Below are 26754 nucleotides of genomic sequence, written 5' to 3'. Positions count from 1 at the left end.
CTGTATCTTCTCCTTTTGCATTCTTATCTGCATGATCATTCTAGTTATTGTATTCATAGTCAGGAATTTTTAGAATTTTAGTAAATTTAAGAGAATGCAACAGAGCATTTACAAAATGTAGATACTCAAGACTGATCTGGAACGAGTTGAAGTAAATGTAGGGAAACGTTAAGGAACTGATTATGAACAAACTGATTTATTTCAAAGCGATGAAACAGTTGTTTCAATATTTTTCTCAGTTCTGCCTCTGATGTCTGAGTAATCGTGATTGTAGAGTCTTTACAGACCCTGAAAAAGGCAATTCAGTAACTCCACTAGGCTCCACAGAGAGTGTGTAGAGTAAGACAGTACAGGTCCAAATTACGTTCACATCATACTCTGTGGCTTCATAGAAATTTTCAGTTGAAAAATAGTGCCATGAAATACAGTTACTCTTTTATTGTATCTCTCAGTTCTTTATCCCATCTCAATGTCTGACAGGTCTAAATTTTCTTACTGGAAAATGTAGTACCCCTTCAGCATCAGACCATGTCTAGGTTGAGGGCCCAGAAGGCACAAACCGTAGCTGCCTGCCCAAGTCCTCACTAAGCCTCACTTCCAGTTATGGCACTTTATAGACCATGTGATGCCTAGAAAATGAAAGGACTCATAGATTATCAAGCAATCTGGATCTTGACTTAAAAGAATGCAGTCGAGACGATGTAACTCATTTTACTCCATACACTTACGGACATGACATTTGTAAATTCCTTATTCCAAGTTGCAATATTGCTTACATGTCCTTCCCAGAAGGCTATGCTCAGTTGTGTTTCTGTGGGCTACAAGGCTGAGATCCATTGCAGATATTTATATGAAGGCTAAGTGCCATGTTCTGTCTCGAGGAGAACATGGCATTCCTATGGCAAGATGTATCTCATCCATAAAAATATTTTGCCTAAGCATTTTGTCTACATTGATTGCAGCGCAGCTTATATACAAGAAAGTATCTCATACAGACATCTATACTGCAGTTTTTTTAACATCTGGTGAGGTGGATCTCACTGGAGTTCTTAGGACCTGCATAGAAATGAGACACCCATGGAAGCAGGATCTGAGCACCATATTACATGCTAAGCTATCCTGAGATATGGAGGCTTCAGGTTCTTGAGGAGATGACAGTATGACTATGATAGATCTCTATTTTCTTGATCCCAGCTAGTGGTCCCACCATAGCATTGATGGAAAACATACTCTTGTGTAAATCAATCACCCTTCCCGCAGCAAGGGCAGCAGTGACCAGAGTCAGGGAACAGACGCAGCAAAGCTGTTGCCCCTTACTCCCACACAGTCAGTCATCAAGCGATGAGTCTAAAGCTCTGTGCACTAAGACATACCTGCACAAAACACCCAGAGAGAACATTCTGTACTACACCTTCATCAAACAAATCGAATGGCTGTGTAACTATATTATGGTGAGTATGGTGCCATAAAATACTGACCAGCTTCTCTCCTTCAATAAAAAATAGCTACACACATACACGATACACATTTTTCAATAAGATCGTACATGTTTTTTATTCTTTGGTTTAGAATTGAGCATGAAATTCTATAAAGTGTGTGAGATGAGAAATAAAAGAAAGAGAAGGGTAAAATTTATTCTTTATGTGAGCCTATTTCATGCCTTACACAGATGAGCACCTTACACAGCTGTGCAGGGACCGCAAGTTGTCTCCACAGCACCATCTATCGGTATTCCCTTGGCCGTGAAACCTGCTGCTGAAAATACACACCTGGGAGCTACACACCACGCTTGTTCTTCCCACTGGCCTGTCCAGCTTCTGTCACTTCTCTTCAGCTAACAGTTATGGACACAACACACTGGAGGAACTGGGGAACACAATGGCATCCATTTATTTTAAGATAAATAGGAGCTTGCTTTCTCAGAATTACTCATTAATCAATGTTCTAAAAATCTACGTAACAAATTATCCTGCTTTTCTCTTTCACATAATCAAATGTGAAGTAAATTTCTGTCAGAATTTAACATCACTAGGAGAAAATAATACCAAAAATGTAGTTAAGGACTGCATTAAGCTCTTTGAAATCCAGGAAACCAATTTCATACTGTTCTATTACACACACGCATACAAAAAAGACCAAAACCCAAACAACCCAGAAAGCTATGAAAGCACTCTAAAATGATAACAATAAAACCTTTAGTCAATTTTCTTTTAATTTCTTTCTGCCTAGCTATATACAAGCATAAAAGATCTGGCAAAGGATTTTTTTCCTAATTGTTAAAGGAAAGCAACTTCAACCTTGAAACATCCTTCAATATCATCTTGATATCCTGTGGCTCAATGTCATCAATATGATCTGCCGTAGAAAATTACATATGACCATTATGCTTAACTGTTAGTGAGTCTCAGTATGCATAGCAAGACTGGTTATAAGCAATCCTTCATAAACAGAAATAATCCTTTTCCAGCACTTTACATTCATGAAAACATTTTAAAAAAATAATTAACTTTTTATCTAAAATGCAGAATCAGTGCAGCACCCATTCTAGGCAAATCTCTTATTGTTACTACTTACAGGGCATTTAATGATTTTAAAAGTATTTATGATTTCTTCCTAGGTACTGAGTGCACAGTCATAACAGTGTTATAAAAAGAGGTGATTGCGATATTTTAAGAAAGAAAACCAAGTCTCAGAAACAGGACAAAAGAGGTATTTACAATGTAGGAAGAGAACTGATGTCTCAAGCCTGAATATCTTCCATCTCCTACTCATTCTAGTGTCTGTCTGCAAAATGGGTGAATTTTATACGCTGTCTGAGGTTCTACACACTCTCAACACAACCCACCACCAAGATGAACTGTTATCCTGCAGATTGTAGGAAACAAATCATTAATATACCGTAAAAGCCAAAGTTTTAAAAACATCTCGCTTTATCACACAATTTAAAAGCATCACTGATGTATTTGTCTGGTGGAGAAGGAAAATTATGGGGTTTTTTAAAGGCTTGGGTAATTAGTCTGTGATTTTCATTTACAACAGAGTTCCAAATAGAGTTTGAGGAAAAAATATGTATGCTTTATCAAAGTGTGAGTTGAAAAAAAACATGGAAGTGATAAAACTGCCAAAAGGCACCTTTAAGGACAGGATTCAGTTGCCTGATGTCATTTTAGGCACTGCAGAGCTCTTGACTGGCAGGATATCCCATCTGCTCCTTTGGCCAGCTGTGGATCTGCTGTCAGGCTGGGGTTACACCTGCCAGCCTTACATGGACCTTTGGGATACCCTAAGGAACCTAAAATGGTGCTGATGGTTGGGCAATGGAATTCCTCATTTACAGTCCTATTGTCTTAAACCGTAATGGGCACAAGCCAAATTCCTGTGCTCGAAGCCACTAGTGCCCTGCTGGCTTTTATGGGACTCTGCCCAAGGGGAAGAATTGCCCATTTTCAGAGGTAAGGGCCAGGACAGATATTTGCTCTCTTAAGCTACATATGCTTCCAAAGTTGAATCACGCTGTTCAAATGGCATCTGAGAGTGCAAACAGATTGGCTGCATGTCTTTCTTAAAAGCATGAAAACTTAGTTTCCCAAAATATCGTCTGTAAAAAGGGGTACACTAAGTTTTGGACAAAAAATGTCTCATTACAGGCACTCAGAGAATCCTAAAATAGGAAAAAAAGCTACTCTTAGAAAAAAGTTCACATGTTTCAAAGATATGGAATCCGCAACTTTCACATGTGAAATCTTCCAGTATTTAACTCTTTTTTTAGTTAGAAACAACCTACTTATGTACAGTTCAGGTTTTCCTTGCTAAGACAAAAAATCAATTACTCCTACTTCTCATGAATATGTTAGCAGTCTCTTTACAACTGTCTTTTAGACAACTATAAACTATTTAATACAGCTTAAAGGTATCTTTTCTTAGGCAGAACAAGCCCAGTTGAAATATCTCTGGAAGATGACATTACCTTATCATCCATGATGCTGACCTCTAGGCTCCCTGCAGGTGTTTTTTTTACACCACTGCCAAACATGAGGTCTGAGGTTGATGTAAAGTGTTGCTTGGCTAGAGCAAAATCATGATTTCTCATGTGTTACACTCCCACTACTACATTCTGAACAACTACTGCTTTCTTGTCAATACTGCTGGTTTTGCAGCAGCTTCTCATGGCTGACTCTCCGAGCGCATGGGCCATTAGAACCTCCCAACTTTTCCCAACAGCTTTCTAAGTATGTCACCACCTTCTTTCTTTTCAAGTGCTGTTCTCTGGTGTTCCCATTCCTGTTATTTCAAACTCACTTTTACCAGATCCGAGAGGCCTTCATCTTTACATTTTCAGCTGTTCTGCCCCAATAAAACAGAAAAAAAAAATCTTTACACTCTACCTGCTGAGGATGTAAACACACATCTTGACAATTCCAAGAGAAGTCTCCTTTTTTTTCTTTTTTTTTTTTTTTTTTTTTTTTTTGGGGGGGGGGGGGTGGCGTGGGGTGGGAGGGGGCGGGTAATGCTTTAGCTTGTGTTTAAGATGTTCAGCTACCTCCTCTCCCAAATTGTTTTGAGGTAGACCTCTTTATTGAAACCCTGTTTTTTTTTCCCTTACAGACCTTTGAGGTATCTGCCTTCTCTTACAAGATCATAAACGCATTCTTGGTAATATAATGTTGCCTTCTTTTCCCAGCCTTTCTTTCCTGAACAGCCTGTACCCTTCGACATCAACACTACAATCCTTTGATTTATCCTACAAAGTCTCTGTCTTGCCAATTAAGTTATAGCTTTGTTTGTGTAGCAAGACATCTCGTTCTTTCTGTTTATTCCTCATACTGTTAGAGATGCCTAAAATGTCTGGCTAGCTGCCCTGGAACCCTGTCTCTTGTTTCTTTTTATCTCCTGACTGAAATATCCCACTTGTTTCCAAGATTTCAGGTCTTTTACCAGGTTAACACCCTTATAAACACAGGTAAAAGTTTCAACTCTCTCAGAAAATGAGAAAGTGATCATTGCTTAGGTTTACATTTACTCTTCTTAAACAAACTGTGCTTTGCCAATGTTGCTGAATGCTTTTGCCATGTAACTGTAAGGATCATGATTCAAACACCTAATGTTGTGTGTCTATAGTGCTGGGGTTTACATGTGACACAGGAGTCCAATCTCCTACTAGAGCCAAAAGGGATCTAGTGGATTCAGGTGCCGGTGCACGTGTGTCCAGTGCCCTGTGAGATGCTGGAGTATCTGAACCAACCTCCAGAAAGGTACAGGTCGCCTATAAGACCAGTTCCTTGGCAAGGCAAGACAAACCTATCTGTTTGCCTTCTGCAGGTGCCTTGGATAGCCTTGAGAACCTCAAACAGCATGAAGTACCTCTGCTCCAGCGTTTGCCCCCTTCAGCAGAGTGCTTAGTGACTATTTAGCTCATCTGGAAGTCAAAACTCACATTCAAAGCTGAACTTTTCTCTAAGATCCCATGACTGTATTGAATAGATTTCCACAGACTCTAAAGTGAGCTTAAGACACTCAGAAGTTCAGATGTGTACACCTAAATTTAGATGCCTTAAGTCTGGAGCTGAATCGTATTTCTGCACTGGGTTTGATCTGTTAGACCTGTGCCTTCCTAAAACCTCTACACTGAATGACTGTGTCAGAAAAATCTCAAAAATGTGACAGCTGGGTATTCTGAAAGAATTTAAGTGCTTACTTGGAAGCACAGACATTTGAAAATCATGGATGAAAAAACCTAAATGGCTTTGAAAAACACCAAAATTTTAAAGGATGTCATTCTACTATTAGTTAAAAAAATGGAACAGACAGCAGTGAACTGTAGTGCACCAGTTTCCACCCTCTGATGCCAGAAAAATAAGCTTAAATCGTTCAAAAACTCTGGGTAGGAGAGGAAAGGAGAAAGTGTTTGTAGCATTTCAGTAAGAATAACGTGAATTCTGGAGAACTGACAAATGTAGCTAGGTAAAGGAAGTTTAATTGCTTGCTGTCCACTAAAAATATGAATTGTTGGGATTTAAATAGTAACTAAATGGGAAGCCTACTTAGGATTCTGCATGCTTCTAGTGTAATCTTCAAAAATAAAATTAAATAGCAATTTAATTGCCAATAAGCTAAGGGACCTGATTTCCTCTTTTAAAATACAAACCCAAGTATCTTCCCACCTGAATAACTTGGAAGTCTTGAGAAAGTCAGACAAGAATCTGCTTGTCATGACCTAAAATTAAGGTAGAGAAAATACCAAAATTTGGTATTGGAATTTTTTTTCAGTAGTTTACTTGTGTTTTGCCCTGTCTTCACCCCCAATCCCCACCCCCCTTTTAATGAAAACAAACTAAAAAAGAAACAAAGCAATATGATTCAAGAATCTGGTTGACCTGGCATAGAAAAAGAGCCTGAGTGTAAGGGCCCCACAGCTGAGGTCAGTACTTGCTTTAAGGAAAGTGTTACTGTTTATTCACTTCCTTGGATCAATGTCCTTTGCTTCTCTTTTCCCTTGTATGTTCTTGTCTCTCTCTTGACTCTGACCCTTTTCCCCCACTAAACCTTCACAAGAGCAATTTCTTCACCAATAAATGTTTCATAAAGATCAAATATTTCCGCTGTCTGTTCCCCATCATTGTGTCATTCGTGTCGTCCCCCGTCCCCCCCCCCCCCCCCCTTCTTTCACAAATTCCTCATGTTCTTCAATAATTCAAGAAAAGGAATCTCTTTTTCTCAAGTCTTGAAAACTTGAGTTTTGACCAATGGTATTTAAGCACATAAATGGCAATACGCTGAGTTATGTGGAAGGGAAGCTTAACAGTATGGAATGCCTGGTGTGGGCTGGCACACAGAACAATTTAGCGCTTGCAAAAAGTTCTGGCTGGGAGAAGTACATGGCTTGTAACAATAGAACTAACGGAATTAACTTGTTACAGATTTCATAAATCAGAATAATACAGAGAAAAAAAAATGTAATCCTTATTCTTTGCAACAATGTAGTCTCCAAAACAAACATAGATAAAATTTTAAACTGCAACAAGGTATTATTGTCCTGTGTGATTTCACATTTTACACCATTGCTAATGAGTAATAGACCAGTGAAAGCATATTTAAAATTACATGAAAAACAGAAACCTGAGAAAATCTTCCTCCATGTATCCTAAAATAATAAAAATTAATACAATTCATGTTTTAATTAATTGGCTAAGATTATTTTAAAGAACTGCTCTGAATTTCTTTCTTATGTATGTAAATCTCCATCTTAGTGAAAATGTCAAAATCCTTTAAACTTTCACGCTACTAGTAAGAAAAGCTTTCATTAATACAAAAAGAAAAGATGCTGAGACGTAGGAATATTATGGCACCAGAGCAAATCTGGTTAAACCTTCTGCATTGCTTTTTCTTTCCTCTCTAAAGATAATGAGCCATCTCTTCAGGTAAGCCAATTCAGCTTCACTGATTTGGGTAAAGTTACATTGATTTGCATCTGCTGCAGATGTTTTTACTGGTACCCATTGATATGAGAAGACAAAATCAATTCGTATTTTCTAAATGCTCCAACTTGGTCATATTTTTCAAGCTGCTTTTAATCTTTGGTTTTCTCTTCGTAGTGGTTCATGACATAAAACAAGAGATATGCCCCAGTGATATTTGCACAAACTGCAGAGGGAAAAATCCCAGTCTGCTTGGTATTTTGGATATATAAGATTTAGCTGAATTGCAAATGGTCAGCTGCCAGGCGTGCGTCAGGTGTTCTGAGGAGAATGGTGTAACATGGGGGTAGAAACAGAGAAGATCCCAAGGGCAACGTAATTTAGTGTGACACTGTGAGCACATTAAAGGAAGGCCCAGTTACCACATGTCCTCTAAAACCTCAATATGTGATATGGGTTTCACAGAATGTTTAATTTTCCCCCTATACCTCTCTCTCCCTGCCACAATACTTACTGCTGAGAAACAGTTGGCAGCTAGCTGCATGCTAGGAATAAAATATACTAGCATAAACTCAGAACGTTGCAAAGATCCAGACCCCACTGTCCTGAACCAGAGATAAAATTGTATTTACTTCATTTTCATCTGAGTAATACCACAGAGATTTTATCTGAATGTTAGTTTAATCGGGAATTATAAGCATTGCTCAAGACCCACAGGAGACTGCAAACAGGTTATTGTGTGTAAAATGCCAGAAAGTGTAAAGCACATTGATAGTGCCATGTTGCATTCACCGCTGAAAAGGAGAAAGGTCACAAGCGACACATAAAAAGACAAAGGAAATACTATTAGAGGTATTTGCTTGTGGAAAATTAAACATTACACTCAGAACTTGGCTTCTCAAGACCTAGTAAGGAAATGTATGGGGGGAAAAGCACTCTGCTCTGGGAAAGTGAACATCAAATACTTCTGAAAGTAACTCTTGTTTACACTTCCAACCTGTAGTAACACAGTGTGGTCTCAGTAGTGCGCATAGCATGCACAAGGGGTACAAACGCTACAGTAACAGGCAGATCAGCTCACACTAACAATTTCAATGCAATCTAATGGTGTAGCCTTTCCCACACTTCATTGCAGGCTTTCAGGCTCTCCGTGCACTAGGGAGCCTCCACTTACCCAGTTCTCTCCCCTTGCTTTTGCGTGGATGTGCACGTATGGGTCTATGTATATACATGCATTGTACACACGTATGCGTGTGTACTAGAACAACTGGCTCAGCTTCCCATAACAGCTGCTTTTGGCATTTGATCTGTATTTGAATCAACACGAGTTGATCTCATGAGTTCAATTAACATCTCTCAGGGGAGCCATGCAGAGGCCTGTTTCAGCGAGCCTGCATCACATGCCGCTCAGCACACTAGCCTGCCTCCCAAGCAGCTCCCCAAAGGCACGATGTTTCTGCCGAAATCCTAACAGTCGCTGATTTGGGGCACATCTCAAATATGCATGCCAGTGGTTCCCCACAGCAGCCCGATGCAGAGGCTCGATGCTGCAACCGTGGAAGTCCCAGAGCAGAATCAACCTGCGATCGGCATCCTCACCGCTCAGCTCCGGCCGCACTTCAGGCGGAGTAGCTGCATCACAGCTTCGCTGTGCTCTGCTCCCCCCGGAGCCGCGCTGCCCGTGCGCGCAGCTGCCACCCAGCCCGCTGTGGCTGCCAGCTCCCTAACGTTGGCTGTAGCGGCGTTTTCAGGTTCGCCTGCCTGCTCAGGCGCTTCACGGCTCAGTGCGCTGACGCCTGCGACAGAGACAGGAATGAAGCGCAGCACGACGGACACTCTCGCTCTTTGCATTTCTTGCACAAACACACAGACACCCCCCACACCCCGCGGCCCGGGCAGCCGGGCCCTGTGAGGCCGCTGCTCGGCGGGCAGCGCGGAGGCTGCCGGTGGCCGCGCTGCCCGCGCCCCGCTGCGCGCCCCGCCGGGGCTCGGCCGCGCTGGCGGCTCCTGCCCTGCGCTGCCCCGGGCTAATTTCAACCCCCGTCCCCGCGGGAACCCGGACGTGGGCGCTGTTCACCACCGGACGAGCCCGGCCGGCGCGCAGCGGTGTCGGGCGGCAGTCAGCACCGCGGCGGGGCCGGGGGTGGCAGGGGGTCTCGCCCGGGCTGGGGGCAGCGCCTGCCTCGCAGCCGGGCCACCGCAGGCTTCGTGTACGGTGGCAGGTTCCCCCCCAAGCTCCGTGTCTGCACCGTGTCCAGAGCACACCGCGGAGCCGAGTCCAAACGCTTCTAAAAAAAAAAAAAAAAAAAAGACCGGACTATCTTGTGCATCTTTGTCTCCGCACGTTGCGTCTTTTTCCTACCATTTCTAAGCTCGTGCATGTAAATTCCCAGATTTTTAGGGAAAGAAAGAGCAAAGGGAGGAAACGCTGTCTAGCCTTATTCCGCCCGATCCTCTACTACGCATCCTGGCTCGGCTCGGCCCCGCACCCCGTTAGCGCCCAGGCCGGCCTGCCCTGGCTGCAGCGGGCCAGGCTGGGGCAGCGCAAGGCAGGGACGCTGCAGGGCGGCCGGCGCACGGCAGGGCGCACACGGGCGCAGCCCGGCCCGAGCCCCCGCTGGGCGGCGCGGCTGGAGGCTTCGCGGCGCCTCAGGAAGGCGCAGCGCGGCCGGTACCGGGACCGCCCAGCCGCCCCGCGCTCGAGGCGCACCGGGAGAGGCCTCCGGGCAGGGGCACGCACAGTACCCCGCTGCGACTGCAGGTAGCGGCTTAGGTCTTTCCCGGCTGCAGAGAGACGTAACGGCAAACTTTCTGCGGAGCGGGCCGCCGCTCGCCGGTGCGTTCGCCTGCGAGCGATCCCGCGCGGTGCGTGGTCTCGGCTCATCTACAGCCGGGCTCCCGCTCCAGGTGCGCGCCCGCCTGCGCCTTCCCCCGCGTCTCTGCCCGGGGGACACACCTGGGTACACACCCGGCCGCGGAGCATCCGCGCAGAGGCAGGGCGGTGCGCGGAGCCCGGCGGAGCCCGGCGCGGAGCCGCGGTGCGCGGCGCGGCCGCGGGGGGGCGCAGGCGGGCAGCGGCGGTGCGGGCGCGGCCGCGGGGGGCGCCGGGCGAGGAGCGCGGCGCGGCCGCGGGGGGCCGGCGGGGGCAGCGCGGCGGGGGCGGCGGGAGGGGGCCCGCCGAGGCAGAGCTCGCCGCCGGCCGGGGAGGGAGAGCATCGGCGAGGACGGGAAACCCCAGCGCTTGCCCCTCTGCGCTCTTTTTGCCTTTATTTCCGTGTCTTTCCTCCCTCCCCATGCTGCGCAGCCTGCGCTTCGGTGGGAACCGTCGCATCGGAAGGAGCTGTTACTTTTTACAGCCGGCATGAGGCTCCCCGAGGGAATAAGGAGGTGCCGCACTGAGCAGCCGGGGAAGGACCTGCCTGTCATCTGTTGCACCGGAGCCCGGCTGCAGGCGCGATCCCCGCAGCTGGAGGTGATGGACACCCGCTAACTCGTGGGCGTGTATCCGAGAGTGCCTGCATGTGTGGCAAACATGAAGAAAATAAAAATGGGGAAAAGTGGCTGAGATGGATGAAAGCCAGTGAAATAAAACAAACACCTTTTAACGGGATTTCATTTACGAAAGGGTACTTATTCCAAGGGGAAATGTAACCTCTAAAACTGTTGGAGGAAGATGCCGGCAGTCAACGCATGCACCTAAACCAAGTAAGTTGTCACCAACTTTGATATATTCTCTTTCTGAATTTTTGACTCCCTTCTTGCCCCTCTACCAAAAAAAAAAAAAAAAAAAAAAAAAAAAAAAAAAAAAGTCCCTAGGGCGGTCTGGGGTAACTTTTGCGCCGACGCAAGCGTAAAGCCACATTGTGCACCTCTTCGGTCACAGTCCGGAGGAGCATTGCGATCCCTTCCTTTCTCTTGCGCGTAGTAAGCGTGTGCTGTTCGCTCGCAGCCGCTGCCGTGGGACGCGGCATCCCTCGGTGGCTGGGCGCAGTGTGACACCTGCAGGGCAGCAGCCGGCCGGGCACGGCGACACGGTGGGGCGCTCCGCGGCCGCCCCCCGCGCCGGGCAGCAGCGAGGGCGGCCGCAGGTGGGGGGCAGCGCGGCCCCACGCACTTGGGTGGGCTGAGGGACCCGCGCCGCTGGGTGCTGGCGGGGAGCCGGGGCGCAGCTGGCGCGTCCCCGCTGTCCCCCTGGAGAGGGACCCGGCTCCCCGGCGGTGCGGTCCGCAGGGACCCCCTGGGAAGGTTCAGGTCCTGCCGGGAGCCGCCGAGGGGAGCCGGCGGAGCGGCGGGCAGGTGGGCAGGGAGCGCGGCGGAGCAGGCCGTGGGACGGCTGCTGGGTGCGTGCGGTGCCCGGTGGGGCTCGTTCCCCCTCGGGTTCACGCTGGCAGCAGCCCGGCGGCGGGCGGGCACCAGCCGCCCGGTCCTGTTGGAAAAGCAGCTGATGCTCCGGGGTCTCGAATGCGGACAGAAAATTGCGCTCTGCGGAGGGGCACTGCTGTGGGATGCACTGCAGCTGGCAAAACCTGCAGCCTCGTTCATCTCGTATTTCCCTGTTTTTACAAGAAAATGTCGTTCATGCACTTTTGTTTCACTGGACTCCGTTCCTGTTAGCATGGCAACCAAAATTTAGATTTCTCGAAGCGTGCCTCGTGAGATGGATGTTGCAATGCTAAAACACCTTTGAGGCGGAAGAAACTAAACCCGCTTTCCAGTCTGTCTTTTTCTTCCAGAGAATGGTTACTACTCCAAAAAATGAATGAAAAATAATAAAACTGAGATTGCACCTCGGTTTTGTCCAAGAAAGAAATACTTCTTTTTGTAGGAATTGTGTTTTCCTACAGTACAGACAGAACAGGAAATAGTTTATTCTAGGTCCCACACACTGAATTAAATGCCAACATTGCAGCACCTTTAAATCCAGTCTACTTGAAATTTCAAATTTAATTGTACTGCAGTGACATAGCATGTTTCAGTGTTTACATCACTTTCTCCAAAGCCGAGGCCTGGATACCTCTGTAAGGTTTTCTACGCAAACATACAGGTTTTTTTCCGATCGTTTAACCTCATTCTCATAAGCAAGAGTTTTCTGTACAGTCAGCGAAGCCAGGCACCTAAGTAAGACTGCTTTAGAACTGTCTTAGAATAGCAGAAATTCTGGACTTACAGAAGACCTGAGTTTACACCCCTTTTTCAGGCAAAACTCCAAAATAGGCTTTGTACTGTAATATAAAAAAGATCTGAAACTCTCATGCACAGTTTAGCTTTCCTTGGGTGTTGCCTTCTATACTGGAAAACATTGGTTTTGCTTGCAGAAGGATCAGGTTCTTTAATATAATTTTTCTTTTTCTTCTGTTGTTCAGACTTAGGAACAGATGAGACTGTATTTGGAAACAGCAAAACAAAAATACGTCTGTCTTTTAAATTCAACTTCAGCCACTTATTCTGGCTCTATATATAGTAGTCATGGCCCTTAAAATAGCTCCAGAAAGAAATTCCATTTCTTTTTATCTCATCTTATTTAGAGCCAAATACTGCTAGTTGGAATTTAAGTCGATTGAGGTCACTATAGATCTGGTATGATTTTGAATATGCCTGCTGAAAATGCTGGGTCCTGAGCAATGTGGCTCCACTCTTGGTGGAAGTGGATTTCCATTATTCCATGTTGGAAAGCCCGCCAAGTATGTATCAGGGGACACATGTAGAGAAAACACTTAAGGGGTTAGCTTTCACCTTTTTGTGTGTGTGTGTGTATATGGCCTCACTTAAATGACAAGTAAAAATGAGCATGACTGCTCTTCCCAACACCTGAGACCCGTCTCCATGCCACTGCACTATTGAATCTGTCAGTGTTTTCTGGGACATGATTCATTGGAGTGAGGTGGTAAAGTCAACAGGGAAAATCCTGTGCAGCATCTCTGCCTGCCTCTAGTGATTCTGGTAATCAGTGCTAAAAGGGACTGAATTCGTTTTGAGAATGATGACTAAAGCACCATGGCTTGTCTTGTGGAAAGGCAGCAAGAAGCTGGAAGAAATGACTTTTTTTATAACCTGTTTCAAGAAAAAGCAGACAAGAACAGAGGAAGCATTGTTCTATTCAGACACTTAATGGGTTTTATGAGTGTCAAATTTACTGTTACCTTTTCTGTTCAGATTTCAGTTGTGTTGGATTATATTCTGGTTGCTTTATCAAATATAATATTTAAAATCACTGAAAACAGGTTGAAGATAAAACTTTGTGTATAAATCGATCTTCCATCACCATGTTTTGTGACAACAAAAAAACCCCCAGAAACCATCTTTTTTAGAAGCCCTGAATCCATTGAGAATGATGAGACAGACTTGCCCTTACTTTACTACACTGACACTACTTTTAAGTAGTGTAGTATATAGCATTAGTATAACACTAGCAACAACGGTGCCAGGATCCTCATGTCCACTGTGGTTTGTTCCTGCAAAACAAATTCACCTGATTAAATACATATTAATTAGTACAGTTTTAAATAGTGAACACAGAGGAAGGCTGAGCAAATTAAATCTTTTTGTAACAGATATCCATGCAGAAATCCTTCATAGGTGCATTACCTTTCAGTCAACTAGAATCTGAAACTGCTAAAAGAGGAACACCTGGAAATAAGACACAATTCTTTTGCACAGTGAAGTTTTTAAAGACATTAAAAGGTTTTTTAGTGTGCCACACAGGCAAAAGCAACAAATAAATGAAAATTATTTATTGTAACAGGTTTTTCTTAGAGTTGTGGCTAGGTTTGGGTTTTTGCTCCCTTCAAACTTCTGTTTTGGTTTAAATTCTCAAAGTACTTCTTCCACTGTTTTACAACCACTTATAATTTAGAAAGTGACTGGTGTGAAACAAAAACTGAAAGGAACCTTGGGTAAAAATTACTTTTTTTTTTACAGCTAAGCTGTTTTTCAGAGACTGTGGGCTGAAGTGGGACAGGAAAACTTCCTTAAATTTGAGTGAATTTTACATATGTCTAAGAGTATGAACCAGAACAAACCTAACCTCTGAAGTCTATGAGAGCTTCTGCAATTGCTTGGTTGCTGAGCCTCTGCTCAATACACTCATCAGAAAAGCTTCTCACGTACCTGTGCATGTCAGGTGAACCATCTGAATGCTATGACAATAGCATTACCTGTTATATTATGCAATGGGTAGAGACAGGAACAGTGGCTAGAGAAAGATTTTTCACTGGGCTTTCCTGAGACAGAGGTTATGGGATTATTCTGGAGATACTTTCCACATATTACTGACAACTTCTGAGGAGCAAGCAACCTTTCCCCAAGAGGCAAAGGCCCCCATGCCACCACTGGTGCATGGACAGTCATTGAGCAGCCAAGTCTTGTGGTGGTGCCCCTAAGGTCTTCCAGTCCTAGGTCAACACATGCTGGTTTTCCATGACACACAAATTATTATTTTTATTATTATTAAGTGATTACTTTTATCAGTTTTAAGGACTAAAAATACAGCCTTCCTTGGCTCAGAGAATTGTAAAGTTTATGCTACCTGCATTCACATCTAAGAAAAGACTTGAAAAATAGATACCAGGGTCCTCATGTCCTGGTGGCAGCTAGTCATGTGAAGCACAGTTCAGTTGACTTGCAACTGCCACTCTAGATGGATGCTGGTCTCCTGCAGGTCTTGTAGCATTCAGACAAGCCTTTTGTAGCTATGTCTGATACCCTGAACTGACATGAAATACCTGTTCATCAGCTATTGAGGTGAACCTGTAGTGTCTCTCTTCCTTTCCCGGTAAGAGAAAGGCAGATGCAGAAAGTGAGCCATCCTCTGTATTTTGTCATCTCCTTTATAGCAGAGCAAGCATCCTCCAGAGATGCCTGTCTCTTTGCTAACTGTGCAGTAAGACCCAAGACAAGGAACCTTCCTTCTTAGCTTGGATTCAGCTAACCTAGCTTGTGCAGATCAGGCTGTACAGCATAAAGGTTAAATAAGCACAGAGGTCAGTAGATCCAGGACAAATGGTTGCTATAATCAGACTAAAATGCATATTAAAAAAAAACAACACCCAAAAACAAAACAAAAAAAAAAAACCCAAACCAAAAAACCAAATCAAAACATGCATACACATGCACATGCTCCAAGCTGCTGTGCTAACTTTAAAATGCTCCGTAAATGGCATGAACTCACAACTGCCCCTTGAATGCACACTTCTGGGAGTATGCCAGCTGCCACCTCTGCAATCCAGTTTCCTTACACAAGATTCTTCAAAATATATAGTCTTTTGCAAACTGTCAATTACCTAAAACATTTGTCACTTTTCAGCTCAGGTGTCTGGTTCTCATGCCAGTCAGCGAGAGGCAGCAGCTGCTAAAGAGCTGACATTTTTCTCAGTGAAGGCCAAGTAGCAGGGGTGATTATTAAACTAGGTCATAGAGAATGAGAGGGAGGAGCATTAGTACAACTGTCTTATCTGCCCCAAAATGTGTGGTGACAAGTTGGCCTGACCCGAGAGCTTTGCTGCTCCTTGTGAGAGAGATAGAGGCATTCTGTGGGTAAAGACCTTCCTGCAGGAGGCTCCGTATAGGATCGACTGAGAATTCAAATTTCTCATTTTAACCATCATTTAACCAAAGTACCCACTCACATCAGAGGAGGACAGCAGTCCTAGGAAAATCAATGCAGTCCTGTGTCTGTTAGATGAATGGACACGGTTTTGCCTGTGTTCCTTCTGTGTTACCCTAAATCAGGGGAAGAATACTAAAGGATTCTATTTTGAAGATAAAATCTCTAATAGTTTAGCAGATTAGCAGTTTGGTATCAGACTTGAGAGTACTGGTCTAAGAGGGAGCAACAAATCTGCTCCCAACGAAAATTCCATTGTCCTCTGTATTTATATGGGTTTTGATTCTAAGAATTGATACATTTTAAATTTAGTTTGTATTTGCCAATAAAAAATTTATTTCATGCATTGATTGCTACTATAATTTCCATTCTAAAAAGTAGAACAGGTCAATTTACTTTTTGAGTAGAGGAATGAACAGTAGGTTTATCAGAGAAGATACAGGGTCGTATTGTCTCTGATTTAAAATTAACCCCAGTACATTTTTATATAGTAATTTATATCAAAACCATTATTGCTGACAAATCTTGAAAAGCTATAAAAAGGGATTTTTGTACCAAAGCTCAGGGTTTTTTCATGTAGCCACCACAAATCTGATTGCCAGTCATAAACCAACCATAGATGTTCCTTGTATAGTCACTGGAGAGAAACGGAAACCTCCAGTGGACAAATTAATCCATCTGATTCATACACCTGACAGAGAGTGGGAGGAATCGGGTATTTCTTGTTGATGATTGTTGGATTTCACACAGGTAAAGTAAAGCAAGGTGAATCTCACCTTACTGGTATCAAAAAAATAATTAAAAAAACATATTCAGAGGGGACAGAATAGAGATGTCTGTTTTCTTCTAGGGTCTCTCAGGGTCCTATAGACCTTCATGGTACTGATGCAGACGATGATGTCACTTCATAACAGTAACTAGATGACTACAACGTAATTCAAATATCCTATTGTCTGCTTTCAGAATTTTTAGGAATTTTTGATTGGATTGGGTAGCTGAAATACAGCTTGTAGCTGTGTCAGTGGGAATGGGAGTGTCAGCTGGACCCTTGTAAAAGAAGAACACGCTGTCCTGGGCACTCTCATCCTGCCTCCTGCGAGTGCAAGGTGTCTCTTCTGGAGAGAACATGCTGCATCTGTGGAGCCAGGGAAAGGAGGCACAGATTATCTTCTGATGCTCTCAACATTGACATCTCCACAGTGTACGTTAGCTTACTGAATACCTAATTACAACAGAAATCATCTTTCAGTGATGACGGAGTGGTTTTAATCTCTGTTCCTGTGGAAATGTTCGTTATTACCAAAACACTTCAAAATAAATCCTTTCGCTATGCTTCAGCATTGACTGCTACATACAAACTGCCTATCTTCCACTGGAAAATAACTAAAATATCCCATTTGTGTTTCGCTTATACTGGCAACATTTTTTTTTAGTTTGGGAGAGATGCTTCCCTTTAATTTTTGCTGGTAATCACTTAAAGCGATTAGTACTGCAGTCAGTCCCTTGAACTTGTTCATGCTACATGGTGAGTTTGATTTTCACATTTGGTGTATTCTTTAGTACATTTGTACCTGCAACACTGTCAATTTAAAAAAACGCATGCTTTCCCTGTGGTGGCTTTATTTAACCGCCTAGCAGATATCCTGCAGAAGGAATTCTGGCCATGAATAAAACCAAAACCAAGTTGCCTGCCAAACAGTTGTCTAGTTTGCCCTAAGCCTCTTAGCTACAAACCCGTCATTCAACAGGCAGTAATTGCTTGTCTTTGAATTCATCTCGACACCTTAACATCAGACCTGTGAGTCAAAGCTAGTCTTTATAGCTTTTAGAAGGAACCTAGTAACTTCAGAGAGTGATTCATGTGACCTATCTTGAAGGAAATTAATTGCCCTCTGCAGAGCGTGCATTTCTTCCCATTTCTAATAAAGAAAGATTGGGATGACAAACCAGCCTTGGATGCCAGTGTTTTGGATTCCTAGGTTAGCAAATATGAACTACGCCTTTATTTTTCAAGTGTTTTAACTCAAAGTACTTCATCAAGCCACATAATGATTAATAAAGCCTCCTAAGACTAATATGAAGTATATGCTATACTAATTTTTTAAAACTAATCGGAAACCTGGCACCTACGGCACAGAGATCACAGACTGCAAATTGATGGCATAATATTATATATATTATACTATTATATACTATGTATAAAATACATAGTGTGTATATGTACACACTATATATACACCATGTATATCATATACTATTATATAACATTATATATAATAGATGGTAGGTATTTGTACTAAATCCCGTGCTATAACTATTCTTGTATTTTCTTGTAAAAGGCATTGGGCTTAGTACAGAGCAATTGCAAAATAATATTTTGGTCTGCCCACTTAATAAAAATATTTTTGTTCATGATTGTTTTAACTTAGTGATATTAACTTTGAGCATATTTATGCAGAGGCCAGTTATATCAAATACTGGCGTGATTTGAGATGATTTCATTTACTGCTGCCGTGTCTTTACGTAGAACTAAACTTCCACAATTATTATTATTTTTTTTTTGGATTTGCTTCTTCTACAATACCTAAAACAAGCACACTGAGCAGGAGTTCGATTATCTCTTCTTTTGAGTATGAATTTGTTCACAGGGGAGGGAAGCAGGTCATGCTCAGTGAGCTGGGTTGCCTTTCAGTGGTCAGGCACTAGTCCAGCCTCAGAGCTGCGCTGACTTACTGAACTGACAGCACACACCGGGTTTTGTAGGGATGGGTTGGGATAAAAGAAGGATTTCTCGCTCATCCCCAGAGTGCTTCCTCTTCACTCACTTCTTAGAAACCACCCTCATTTTGCTACCGCTTCTGCTGGCTTTTGACCAGGTAGGAGCTTCCTTCCATCTGAAGTATTCCTTTCTGAAAAATAACCTTTGGGTTAACTGCAGACAGGATCCGCCTTTTTAGATCTTTATAACTAAAAAAATGATCCAGTGCATAAGATGGGATCTGGATATATGCCTTCAATCCATTCTGTCATTGTGTTTTCTTAAAAGAACATTACTCTCATAATAAGCTATTTCCTTGCTTAGCACCTTCAGTGAAGCACCACACTGGTTTACCGATGTCTTCTTACTGATGTGCTCTTGTGCATTCACCCTTGTCAGCTATTAAGGTTGGATTTGCCACTTGCTCAGCATGTCAAGTCCAGAAATAGTAGTTGAGCTCTTGGTGACACTGAAGAGGATTTTATTTGTCTTTAGTGTTACGAAGCACCAGAATCTCTGGGGAAGAGCCAGCCACCTCACCCTGAGGAGCAGTACCCTGTGGGTACAGCAGTGGGTCTGCAGTTCTCTCTGATGAGATGGCGTTCAAGGAACTCATTAGCTGGTCAGTCCTCAAACTTCTGTAGTTCTTCAGGGCACTGCTCATAACACCTGAGAAATGTGTAACTTAGCACAGCATGTTTTGCACTACCCAAAGCCCACATGATAGAGTCCTTACTTTCAGGAAAAATCATTGCTGATTAATTATTCTCCTCAGCAATAATATACCACCAGGCTTCTCTTAAAACCAAGGTTTTGCTGACTTTGGGCAAGCCTTTTGAGCAAGGACATGAGTGGGACTTTGAAGAGGAGAGAGATAAGTTGACATTTCAAAACAAAAATGGACAAGATGGTAGGTGTTTTCATTTCAAAGCAGTCATATAAATAAAAGACGATAAAGACCATGACTGTTGAGAGGCACTAGCGCATTCAGATAGGTCAGCTTGTGCTCATGTTCTCCATAATATTCCCGTTGACAGTTAGATAATAGGTATCTTTCAAGGCTTGATTTCCTTCTGGAAACATAGTGGTTTGGCAGACAAGTATGCTGGGCAAAATGACACTTTAGTCATTCCATTAGTGCTTTCTTGCCTAATTGTCTATTTACTGATATTTTAACACTCTTTACATAAACCCTTTGCTACAAAGCAAAGCCTACAATAAAATTATCTAGAACAATCAACAGCTCATACTGGCAAAGATTTATGGTCAGCATGTGATGGAATTAATTTTGAAGAAATAAGATGCTACCTGGGTTTTGTAATTTAACCTTAATTCAAGAAAGTATTAAAATGTAAAATCTTGGTGTTCTACCAAAAGCAATGCTTCAGAGCATGCTTCTTGTTAAGCATTGACTTTATTCTTCTTAGTACAAGACATTTGCCTGAATCCCAGTTTAGGGAGTATAAGGTGAATGTTTTACGTACGAAAACAAAGAAAAACATCAATATTACACAAATGTGTATAGAGAATCCAGCATCACACATGCTAGAACTATATTAAAAATGTTTCTGCCATGCATGTTTGCATTTTCCTTTGGAAGTGTTGCTTTGGTTCACAGAGATGCAGCCTATTACTTGATTTTTTTCCACTCCTTTATCATAGCTGTCTGAGAAAACTCCTTTTATTACGTGCTTTTATTGCATAGGTAGCTGTCACTAAACAAGCCTATTTTATAGCCAAAGATGACATATGCAAAAACTCTTTTAGCAGCTTTTGCATATTGTAAAGCTTCCTAAAATCCCACAAGTTGCCTGCCTTTCAGTTTATTTGCATACTTACTTGTTTCAGATTGTAACTGTGTGTGCTCTTTGAGCTTAGAGAAATATGAAGATCACAGGTGAATTTAAAATGATGGTGATGTCAAAGTAATTTGAAATTCTAGCACCCTAATGTGAAATTTTACAAAATACAAAATGAAACAATTGTGCCTTCTCATCAATCATACATGCATTGGTTCAGATGGAAGATGTAATTTTGGAAATTTGCCCCCTTGGTTCCAAGAGAATTATAATGCTCTGGCAGCTTCTTGTTTCTTCTCAATAATTTAGCAGTTTATGAAAAATGTATTGTGTCTCCTCCACTCCAATGCAGTCAATGCAATTACAAGTTGTGGAGAATCTAGTCCAAAATCTTGCTGCTGTTGAGTATTTTAGAAAAATGTGTAGGCCTAAAACGTTAATCTATTTGCCGTCATTGCCATGGTTGCACCCTGCATCTGCCCTGTGTAATGTTGAGATGGCTTTCAATCATTTTCTCCATTCTTTATTTAAGTATTTCTTTCTGTTGCAGTTCACAGACTGATATAGTGAATCTTTCCATGGAGGGAAGAAGTGAATCTTTGCTTTAAGTACACTGCTATAGTTGACAAGGACTAAAATCACACTGTATCTGATTATAAGAATTCCTGCATCTTTCTGTTGCTGGGAAATTGATTTTAAGAATGAAAAATTAAGTAGGCAATGACACATGTAATTTTTACACAAACCTCTTTTTTAATAGCTTGTAAAACATTCAGCAGCCATTCTGAACAGATTTTTTATAGAATTGCTAGAAAACTGATTGCCATTTCAAGATTATAGCACATTAAAGCAAAAAAAAAAAACCCCAAAACAGTCTTGTAAGTCTCTGTTATAAGCAAAACTCTAGAGTATTATTACATATTCAATATCTTCAGGCTGTTGTTCATCATTCCAGTAGATCACATATATTTCATTGAACGTGAGGTAACACAGTTTTAATGTTTTACCTACTTATGTCACCTGTGAAACCAGGTGTTGTTATGCAGGAATCATCAACATTTTTGTTCAATTTCCTCACTCTTGCTTAATGTCTTGTAATAGCTCAATAATTCTTCTGAGTAAGAGCTCAAAACACTGCAGCAGAGCTAATTTCCAATGCAGGCATTCCACTAGCCAGTTTTTTTTTTAGGAAAGGTAAATAGTTCTGTTTATATTTTGATAATTTTGAAGGAAATAGTAGTGTCTATACCCATAATCTGAAAGGTTTACAGATTTATGAATGCCCAGATTGCATTCTGTGCAAAAATATGCTTATAGATACTTATAGTTTTATGTGTATTTACATTAACGCAGATACCTTTATATACACACGTAACAGAAGAACACATATGTATGCTTACAGATAGAGATATTTATGTGCACTATGTGACTGAGACATATTAAAGGTTAATTTTTGTTCTGGTGAGTAAAAGAGAAGAGCTATCCAGAAGTCAGGAATATAGCCCATTGAAGTGTCCATCTTGTGTGTGTACACACAGAGTTATCTGTATCTCGTCTGGGAATATTTGCCTCTCTCTGCACTTGCTTATATGATTTAAATGCTAAGTGTTTGAGTCCAGTCCTTGGCCAAGTATGGCTTCTTTGCCACCCCAAGCCAGAGCTGTGAATTGGAGTGTGATGGCAACCCTCCAAGACACAGAAAATTTGTAGCCATCCAGAGGCAGTTCCTTTCCTCACAAGAGTCTTGCAGGAGGTGGAGGCTTCTTAATAGCCAGCAACTTCTGGCATGGAGCTGACAGCCCTGACGCTGTGCAAACTTACAGGCAGCTTCTACTAAAGAATTTTTTTCTTAAGCCAGGTAGCAAATACAGCTTGACTAGGACTGAGCTGGTATCTTTCACTTTACTTATTATCCAGAAGGAAGTTTTTTGGTAAATATTTACGCAGAAATAATAACTCATCCATTTTGAAAACACAGCAGCCTATTAAGCAGCTTCACTTAAGTCTAATGATAGCATTTATAACTGTTTGATCCTTAGATGAACTGCACATGGCAGCTGTGCAGGGAAAGCTTTTGAGAGGAGGCAGGATACTCTTGTGCTCTCCTGCTTCAGAACTTCCTCAGAAACCTGCTTCTGAGTGCAGAGACCACAGCGTGCATGCTATAGAAAGAAAAGGTAGTTGATCCTTCAGCATCCTGCTGGTGGTTTCACAGAGCCATTGCAGCAGCAGAAGCGTGGGAGCTGACAGCGTTTTGCGATCTCCTGCACTCGGGTGCAAGAACTGGTAGGAAAATAGAGGAGGAGCGTACAGGTACAATGAAAAAGGGATTTTAGAGTAAGCGGTGTATATTATCTAAGCCAATCTAAAAACATCATCCTGGCCTGACAGTTTCAGTCCCCCTGTGACATGCACCTGGAAACGTTCCTGGGTGATTGGTTCAAAACAGTTACTTGAAATCTCTGCTAAATCACCTTTGTTGGCAGAAACAGAAAACACATAACCACCATACTTAAACTCTTCATCATCTCTGTGCTCACCTGTCTACGACACACTGAGCAAGCAGCCCCTTTTTTTCCTGAACTTGTGAAGCAGCTGCACAGGGTGACTGCGTGTAAAAGTCGGAGGGGCAAAGCCAGCTAATCCCTTTGACTTCTCCAGATAACCATGTTTGAGTTTCTCACAAACTGCTCCTTAGAAATTACTTTTCTAATCTTCATTGCACACGCTTAAAAAAAAATATTTTTTTTTTTTTAGAATTGTGGCACAGAAAAGTTAAATCACTTCTGACTCATTAATCTTTAATATCTATCATCTGCAGATAATTTATCCAGTTCCTTTGACTGCTAGCTAATAACTTATACAGTGGAACTGGTAAATTCCCAGATCAAATAAGGGTAAGTGCTAATACCAAGACCAAATTAATATAAGGATTTGGCTTGGATCGCCAGGTCAGAAATTAAAATGATAGACAACAGCTGTACACAAAATAGATTTGGTATTTCAAGTGAAGTAAGTAGCAGCTGTCTGAAGAATGCAGATAAAACAGAGACTCATTTTTGCTGAGGTACATAAAGCAGGCTCTTTATTGATTTGATGATAGGTTTTCAAAGAAATGTTTTCACAGTTCTTTCCTTTAATAGTCTACTGCTTAGCTCCTTGATGTTTATAATAATATATTCCCTTTATAATCATTATAATTATATTACTGTGGCATAAAAAAAAAATAAATACACAAGGTTGGAACACAGACAGACCTGAGGGCATTGGGATTCCTCCTCCAGCTGTCTAAACCTTGGATGCCAATGCAAAGAAACTGAATAGCCCTCCTCAGGGGTAAATCATTGTCTTCAAGTATACTAGAAACTGAATCAACCTCTGAAAGTTCTTTATTGAGTAAGAGATCCCAAGTAATTATAGCTTAATATCTCTAGACTGCTGACAATGAATCTGTTCTTGATCAGAGTGGTGATGTTGCAAGAAGAGTGACAACTGCTAGCCTCATCTCTCCCTTTTTCCCTTTGCTGCCTTTCTGGGTTTCAGTAGTGATTAGAAACATGACTGACCTAAAATAGCTAAGTACAGGCACCGCCAAATTTCCTATAACATTAAAACCAAGAAGAGGACATTTCCAAAATATCTATATCAAGTTTTATTTAAAAAAAAGGAAAAGAAAAAGAAAAAAAAAAAGGTTGCTACAGGATTACAGGTGTAAAATGGATTAGAGATGAGAACAGAAAACAATAGTAATTAAGACCAATTCAAAAGAAGATTTAACAGCTGTTCAATTCCAAAAGATTAAGAGAATGTTTAAATAAAACACACAGAATAGGAGGAAGCACACCAGGGAATAGAAAATACTAAAGAGATTTCAAAGAGGTTTTAAGGGTAGATAAAACCATGGCTTGTTGAAGAGGGAAGAGATGACTTAAAAGTAGAAGAGATTGAGGGGCCCAGTGAAGCCAGATTACAGTGAGCCAGAAAGCCAAGAAAATCACTTGCTTTGCCACTTGCTAGTGTAGATGACTGAAATGGGTACTAGTAATTTGACAAATAGCAGTTTTTAGGGCATACAATAACCAGAGCTATTGAACTGCATTTGTAGTGTAACAGTGCTGTTGTCCTCATACACAGGTATGTCTTCATTGCTTTCTGACCTATAGTGTCTGGCACATTTAAATAGAAATCTTAGCTTAATGAATTTATGAAATAAATTTCCTAAGCTCCAGCCCTGCAAAGATTTGTTTTATGCACTGTGAGTGATTGCCTACCCAGTTAAGTCAGTTTGCTTTGCCACTGACTTCAGCTGTGGTATTACTTCCATTACTGAATAGTCATAATGCCTTTAGTATTTTAGCAGCATTCAGGATTGAAAGACACTGTGAGTGGTGGGACAAACTGGCTTACTGGAGTGTTGGCAGTAGAGGGTGGAACATTTTACCGTATACCATCTTGGAGATTTCACATGAAAGAAATCAAAGGGTACATGAGAATGTGCTTAAAATTGCCTGGGAAAGCACAAAGAAAACAAAACATGATAATACCACTGGAGCCTTAAATAACATTATCTGAGTGACACCAGAAGTCAGCTATGTAGTATCATGGATGTAATTGCTGAACTTTAGCAGTCCTGGCAGCTTTTGAGAATCAAATGAATCATGTATTTGGGTGATACAAAATTCTTTTCATATTTAATTCTCAAAATATTCTCTAGCTGTTGAATAAGAAGCAACCCAGACCAAGATCTACATCAAGTCTTGGCAGTCAAGTAGGAAAGACTCCAAACAAAGGAAAAAGTTGTAACATCTCTTAAAATTAATATACTGTAATAGATAGATGAAGCTAGGCAATGGAAACAGTCCTTTTTTCAAATAAAATCAATTGAAAGTGTGAGACTGCCATTTCAGGTGTCAGCTCATCTTGATAATTTGTGTTTCTCAGAGTGTTGTAAAAATGGTGTAACTTTCTCTAGAAATAAGTGTTAATTTCCTAAGTACAGGGTATGTAAATCTCATTACTTGTGCATAGTAACACAGTGAACTGGTAAACTGAGGTGGATTAAAACCTAGAAGATAACTGAAATGAAGAAAATAACCTGTGTTGAAGTTAATGGAAGTTTTCCAAGTAATTTTAATACAGTCACAGCTTTACTGCTTCCATCTAAATTCTTTAAGCCTAATAGCTTGTGTTTGACAGTGGCAAAACCCATATTTCTAGATAGGAGTACAGTAACAGGAAGTATATATCATCATTTGTTGTATTTGTTGTACTCTCCCAGACTCCAACCACTTCAGTGCACGTTATTTCTTTGCCAGATACAGTTTCTCTGTGTTTTGTAATCCTCTGCAGGTTTGTGTTTCATGAACTCAACCAGTCTTCTGTGTAACCCATATATACTTCTAGCATCTTCACAATTCTTCAGCAATGAATTCCTCAAGTAACTGACTGAAGACTCATCAGCTCTTGTTTTTTCTTGAACCTGACTCCTACTGCCTTCACTTGATTGCTTCTGGATCTCATACCTGAAAAGCCAGTGAACAATTAATCCATGTCTGTCGTCTTCTTGACACCCATAATTACACAGACCTATATTAGACCTTCCATCTGTCATTCTTTTACAGAGTGAAAATTTGTAAAAGACCTTGTCGTTCCACTTCTGGAAGCTCTTCTGTAAGTTTAATCGTTCTAGTGCCCTTCTCTGAATGTTTTCCGGTGCTTCTGGCTCCTTTTTTTTTGAGATAAGGAGCCTAGAAATGCATTTTCAGTCCTTTGTGCCACTCTGAAACTGAAGACATATATATTTCCATTAGTATGGATGAAGGAAATTCTGTTTGACAGGAAATGGGCATATTAATTAGATAAAATTAATCTTATCTTTTGGCACCATGACTTCAAATTCTTTGCCTTGTCTCTTGTTATAAAAGAAGAGTTACAGAATACTTTTTTTTCCTGAAGCCAACTTGGCAAAGGTAGCTGAGACACGTGGGAATATAACTGGTCATGACTCATTTAGGCTTAGACAAGAAAGGAAGATTTATAAAATATCTTCTATTTTGTTTACGGAAGTGTATTTCAATGCTGGGAGCTTAACTTCTGTTCTTCTCTTTGAAATAAAGATCACACAGCTCTGTAAAACCTGAATCATTATCTTGTGGAAGTGCTTGCTAAGAGTAATAATCA

General features: G+C 41.7%; 1 protein-coding gene across 1 annotated transcript in view; it reads left to right on the top strand.

The window, feature by feature from the left end:
* Positions 1 to 11004: 11004 nt before the first annotated feature.
* The window catches only part of TRPC4 (transient receptor potential cation channel subfamily C member 4), a 165088-nt gene continuing 149338 nt past the window's right edge, over positions 11005 to 26754 (top strand). Inside the window, exon 1 of the mRNA XM_080377165.1 lies at positions 11005 to 11120. The gene's annotated coding sequence lies outside the window, so the exon portion shown is untranslated. The remainder of the gene's footprint in view (positions 11121 to 26754) is intronic.

Source organism: Falco punctatus (genome assembly GCF_963210335.1).
Source record: "Falco punctatus genome assembly, chromosome: 2".
NCBI classification, from domain to species: domain Eukaryota; kingdom Metazoa; phylum Chordata; class Aves; order Falconiformes; family Falconidae; genus Falco; species Falco punctatus.
The sequence above is the reverse complement of the archived record's forward strand: the minus strand, read 5'-3'. Positions and strand labels throughout refer to the sequence as shown.